We start from the raw sequence: 6,000 nt of genomic DNA on the forward strand, positions 1-6,000 counted from the left end.
CTAATTTGATAGCCAGGGCTGTTTCTGTTTATGTGAACACCATTGTGGCCACAGTCAGTTTTTAAACGTTGGAGAATGTTCTAAAATGTACTTCTTCCTCATCCTTGAAAAATACAAAACTGGAAAAGGGGGTTGGGGGTGGGACTTAGGTTCAGATTTTCACACATCGCGCCCAAAAATTGTTTTGGACTGACTCCAAAATAAAAACTGTTCACCCAGTAAAGAAATTTTCCTACAAAGATATAGACCACCGTAGAATAAAAATGCCTACTTTGCAGCCCTAAAGCGGGGAGCTAAGCTCTGCCACCAGGTTCCGCCGTATTTGAGGCACGTGTAAATGTCTGCTTGGGCGCGACAATGCTGATTGGTCGGCGTTGCCATTTTAAATCCATTTGCAGCTGCTCTTTGCAATGTCGGGACTCTTCTGTGTACGTTGAGTGCTCTGCAGGAACCCAGGGCTGGTGGTGGGTCTGGGAACGCTTAGCTCTGATGGGGAGGAAGAGCCCACCCCCCACCCCCCATACCTCCAGCTGGAGCCCAGCAACTGAATCGCGAGGGAGTGGTCTAACAGGCACCAGAGGTTTTGTCAGGGCTTGGCTGAAAGATGGTACCTTCGTCAAACGGACTGAAATTTCACCTTCTAACAAGTGCACCCACATTCCCTAGCTGCCAGGTTTGCATGGTGTGTGTGTGTGTGTGTGCGTGTGTGCGTGTGTGTGTGTGTGTGTTCACATACTTAACTTTCCTGCATGTATTTTTACATATGTCCATAATATCCATAACATGGGCTTCTGGTTTGATTCTTATTTGGTTACATTTTGCCAGAAGGACAGATAAAGTTCTGGGGATGGATTTAGGCAAAAGTTACCCAGGATTTCAGTCAGCTAATTTTATACTAGGAAATCCATTATCTCCTTGGATTTTTGATTTTGTTTGTTTGTTTGTTTGTTTGTTTAATGCACAGAGTCTAGCAAGCAGAAAATTCCAACTTCTGGGGGTGTTGTGGGGTGTGTGTGTGTGTGTGTGTGTGTGTGTGTGTGTGTATGGTTTTTTCTTTGTTTTTGCTGTTGTTGTTTGTATGTGTCTGTGTGATTTTTTTCCATTAACCTAGAATCTAAGAGAAACACATAAAAATTGAGTAATCCAGTCAGTTCGTTTCGTTCCATTTGTTCTCAGAAGTGACCCTTTTGAATTTGTAGATGAAGGATAGACACAAATTTTATACTAGGTTTTATCAAGGTGAGCCTATTATATGGTCATCCTTTGGAACCCATAATCCTTTCAAATTACTGTATGCTTTTTTGCAGACAAAGCATAAAATTTTGTTTTTATTTTTTAAATTATGAAGACTTTCATTATTGAAGTAGTATTTTTATATGGTAATCTTTTAATTAAGCACAATGGTTATATTTTCTTCTTAAAGAAACATTTTTTCCATTCACATTTGAAAAGGTTTTTCCCCCGAATTTAAGTTTCTCAATCATTCACTCTCTTTTATATTGATCTGTGGTACTCATCAATTCTAGGTTAAGCTTTTCCTATTCTAATATGAGAATCTTCCAGAAGGTTGCTGTTCACATTAAATTGTTCCTTTTCTTTTCTTAACCAGCTATCAAATTGAACATTAACACATAGGCATATATATCATTTGCACATAGGAGTATATATCATTACTACATAGGCATATATATCATTAGCATATCGGTATATATATCATTAGCATATAGGTGTATATATCATTAGCTCATAGGCGTATATATCATTAACACATAGGTGCATATACCAACAAGCTTTCTACTGATCTGTGACTCATGACATAGATTGGTGTTTAGATCAGTTAAGCACATTGATGGTTAGTAAAATCAAATGAGTGGACCCAGAATGTGGTTTAAAAATAAACAGAAAGCAGCTGGGCTCCCAGTGATGCTCACCTATAATCTCAGCACTCAGGGAGGCAGAGGCAGGCCAATCTCTGTGAGTTCGAGGCCAGCCTGGTCTACAAAGCGAGTCCAGGACAGCCAAGGCTACACAAATGAAACCCTGTCTCAAACAACAACAACAACAACAACAACAACAATGATAAAGAAAATTAGGGACCAAATCCTTCTCATTTAATTCTCTGCAAAAACATAGAATTGTTCTAAGATCTTCTGCCCCAGGCTTTAGAAATTGGAGTGCAGGGAGGAGGGGTTGTAAACCTTTAATGCCAGCACTCAGGAAGCAAAGGCAGACAGATCTCAAAGCTAGCCTGGTCTACAGAGCAAGCTCCAGGCCAGCCAAGGCTACAGGGAAAACCTGTCTCAAAAAACTGGGGAGGTGGGGGTGGAAAAAGAAAGATTAGGATACTCAGAATTCATGTTGCCTTAGTACTCTGCTATGGTATAGTAAGCAAAATAATTTCAATTTTAGTGGTACACTTGATATGTACATCTAAAATGTATGAGCAGTCCTTGCTATCACGGGTTACAATGAGACACTTTTAAATGCACCCGAGTTAGAGAGTTTGAGATCAGGATTCCTTTAAACCCTATCTTGACTATCTGTGTGATGGTTAGTCAGTCCTTTCCACACTCTGTATGTCTGCACTCTTTATAAAATGAATGATCAGGTCCTCCCAACTCTCTGTGAGATGTGTGTGGTGTCTTGTTTTCAAACTGTGTCATGGATATGTGAAAATTGCATGCATAGTCCCCGAAGACAGGAGCACTCTCAATGTGTCACTTATATTTTTGTCTTCCTCATTTTATCTAGATGTTATGTGGTTCATAAAAAAAACTTTGGTGATCATTATTACTTTATTACTAAGACAATGGTGATTTTAATAAAATTACAGTTTTATAAAATATACCACACAGGATAAAAAAGTATCCTGCAATAAAACATCTTCAATATTCTTAAAGGAAGAGTCATTGGTGATGAAGTGGTCAAAATTCTGAAGGCTTAAAAAAAATCTGAAGACTTACCTAACATATTTTGTTTACAATTTAATATATTCACATGACAAAAGAATACATTATAGATTTTTTCCTCATAGGTAACTGAATTCATTATGGATGCATTTTAATATATGGGATTATTATAACTAGGTATTTTGAAAGTAACTCTGTATAGGGTCACAAATTAAAGATAATATTTACTAAATGTATGTATTCCTGCCTTTAGGAGCTTACATTATAATTTTGCTGAAAATCATGTCAAATGTTTACAACGAATTCATTTGCATGGCTCAACCCCAGTTGTGTTTCTTTATGCTTAGTATCTGGTGAAATGTAGAAAAAAGTACCTCTGCCCATTCCCCTGGTGTCACAGTGAAAGCCTAGCTGCTACCAAGTTAGGCTTTTGTTGGAGGTGAAAGTCCCCACTATTTGGACATAGTCCCTGTTCCTGAAGTAGGAGAATTACCAAGCAAAATAAGTGTGTTTATTGAACAAATGTTGGTTTTTAGTGAACTGAATTCATATTGTTTTGGCTTTGCAGAGCTTTCGCCTATTATTCTTCTGGGATTCAGAGATATAATTTATACAGAATTAAAGAATCTTTGTTTGTTTGTTTGTTTTGTTAATTTATTCAGATTATTTCTCAATATTTGTCCCCTACTTGTATCCTCCCGTTCCTCTCTCCCTCCCTCTTTCACCCTATTTCCCTCCTCTAGGTCTGTGACAGAAGGAGATCTCCTCCCCCACCATATGGTCACAGCCTATCAAGTCTTATCTTGGTAGCCTGCCTATTCTTTCTCTGTGTGCCACCAGGCCTCCCCACCATGGGGAAGTGGTCAAATAGGGGGCACCAGAGTTCATGCCAGAGTCAGTCCCCGCTCTCCACACAACTGTGGAGACTGTCCTGACCATTGGTTAGATCTGCGTAGGAGTTCAATGTTTACTACATGTATTGTCCTTGGTTGGTGCAGGAGTTTGAGCAGACCCCCTTGGGTCCAGATCCTCCTGTCATGATGTTCTTCTTGTAGGTTTCTAGGACCCTCTGTATCCTTCTATTTCCCCATTCTTCCATATTTCTCTCATCTAGAGTCCCAATAGGAGGTCCCCACATCTATCCCAATCTCCTGGTAAGTGGATATTTTCATGGAACATCCCTTTTGGGTTAGTGGGTATATACTTATGTGAGTCTTTCTGATTCTGGGTTAACTCACTCAGTATGATCATTCCTAGTTCCATCCATTTGTCTGCAAATTTCAGGATTTCCTTGTTTTTAATAGCTGAGTAGTATTCCATAGTGTAAATGTACCACAGTTTCTTTATCCATTCTTCAACTAAGGGACATTTAGGTTGTTTCCAGGTTCTGGCTATTATGAATAAGGCCGCTATGAACATGGTTGAACATATGTCCTTGTTGTGTGCTGGAGCATCTTCTAGGTATATTCCAAGGAGTGGACTAGCTGGGTCTTGAGGAAGCCCTATTCCCAGTTTTCTGAGAAAGCACCAGATTGATTTCCAAAGTGGTTGTACAGGTTTGTACTCCCACCTGTAATGAAGGAGTGTTCCCCTTTCTCCACATCCTCATCAGCATGTGCTGTCTGTTGAGTTTTTTTATCTTGGCTATTCTGATGGGTGTAAGATGGAATCTCAGAGTCATTTTGATTTGCATTTCTCTGATGACTAAGGACATTGAGAATCTTTTTTAAAACACTCAAAGTGCATTGTGGTAAATACTCCCTACTGTTTATTTTCTGTCTTTCATATTTCATTCAAAATCTATTTATTGGGTGCCTAGCATGCTATTGGCAAAAGTCATAGAAGGAAAATAGATTTTTCTGTCCCATCTTAACAAATGAAAGTAGATATTTGAAGTGCAAAGCAGACGTGACATGTTATTGCAAACCTATTGCCCTCTGAGGACAGAGGGGCTATGTGGTAGTTAGGAGCTGGGGGCAGTTTTGGGAAACACCAGTCATTGTTCCCCAACAAGGGTTCTCCAAGCAGGAAGTAGTCAGTTCTTCTGAAAGCAAGAGTGAGTTTGAAAGTGGGCCAACATTTTCCCCATGGCCTTGACAAGAACTCTGCTGGACCAGCATGTTGATGTCACAGGGACCTCAGCCATTGGGTAAACTGACTTCAGACTTAGGAAACCATGCACTAGTCACTAATATGTAGGGCACTGTGTTTTGTAGTTTTTGTTGTTGTTGTTGTTGTTGTACCAAAATGGAGAAGTAAAACAGAGCAGTTTGGTCTCTTCCATCAACTGTTCACTGGGGCTTCTATCTTGGGCTATATTCCCTGCTATAGTGCCCTCCTCCCTTTGAGCCCATAGGGAAGCTGTGACCAGCAAGAAAATAGGTCATCTTGATTTGCTCTCTGCCCCTTCTGGCCTCATCTGCACGTCTCTTTTCACTTAAATAAGATATTACAGGTCCCTATCTCAGAGTCTATTGTCTATGAACCAAGCATGCAGAAATTCCAGCTCATCCTCATCTATGGGACTTTTAAAGCACAGTGAGTGCCACAGGCTTTTAATCCCAGCACCTGGGAGGAGGAGGCAGGGAGGCCTTTGTGAGTTTAAGGCCAGCCTGGCCTTTATTTATATATTATAACAGGGTGAGTTTTAGGACAGGCAGCACTATACAGTGAGAGCCTGTCTCCAAAACAAACAAACAAACAAACAAAAAAGCCACATCAACAACCTAATCAACAACCCCCTCCCCTCCCCAAGTGTGGATCTCACCCACTATTATACTAAATAAAAGGCAGTAAAACCAAGACTGTGTGACTCTAGGGAAAACAAGACTGGAAGAACAGTGCCGCCTTACTTGACCCCAATCTTCCCTCCTCTTCTCAATACGCCTCAGAAGCCTGAGGCCAAATGTCCCAGCAAGCTGCAGAGATCATGGAAGGGGGCATGGGGAGAAAGACAGGAGGAAGCCAAGCCCTGCATTTAAAAACCACAGCAGGATGATAGGAATTGGGACATAGAGAAGTGATGAGCTCTGCCTCACTACACACACACACACACACACACACACACACACACACACACACTCACTCACTC

This window comes from Acomys minous (genome assembly GCF_964271855.1).
Source record: "Acomys minous genome assembly, chromosome: 15".
Taxonomy (NCBI): Eukaryota; Metazoa; Chordata; class Mammalia; order Rodentia; family Muridae; genus Acomys; species Acomys minous.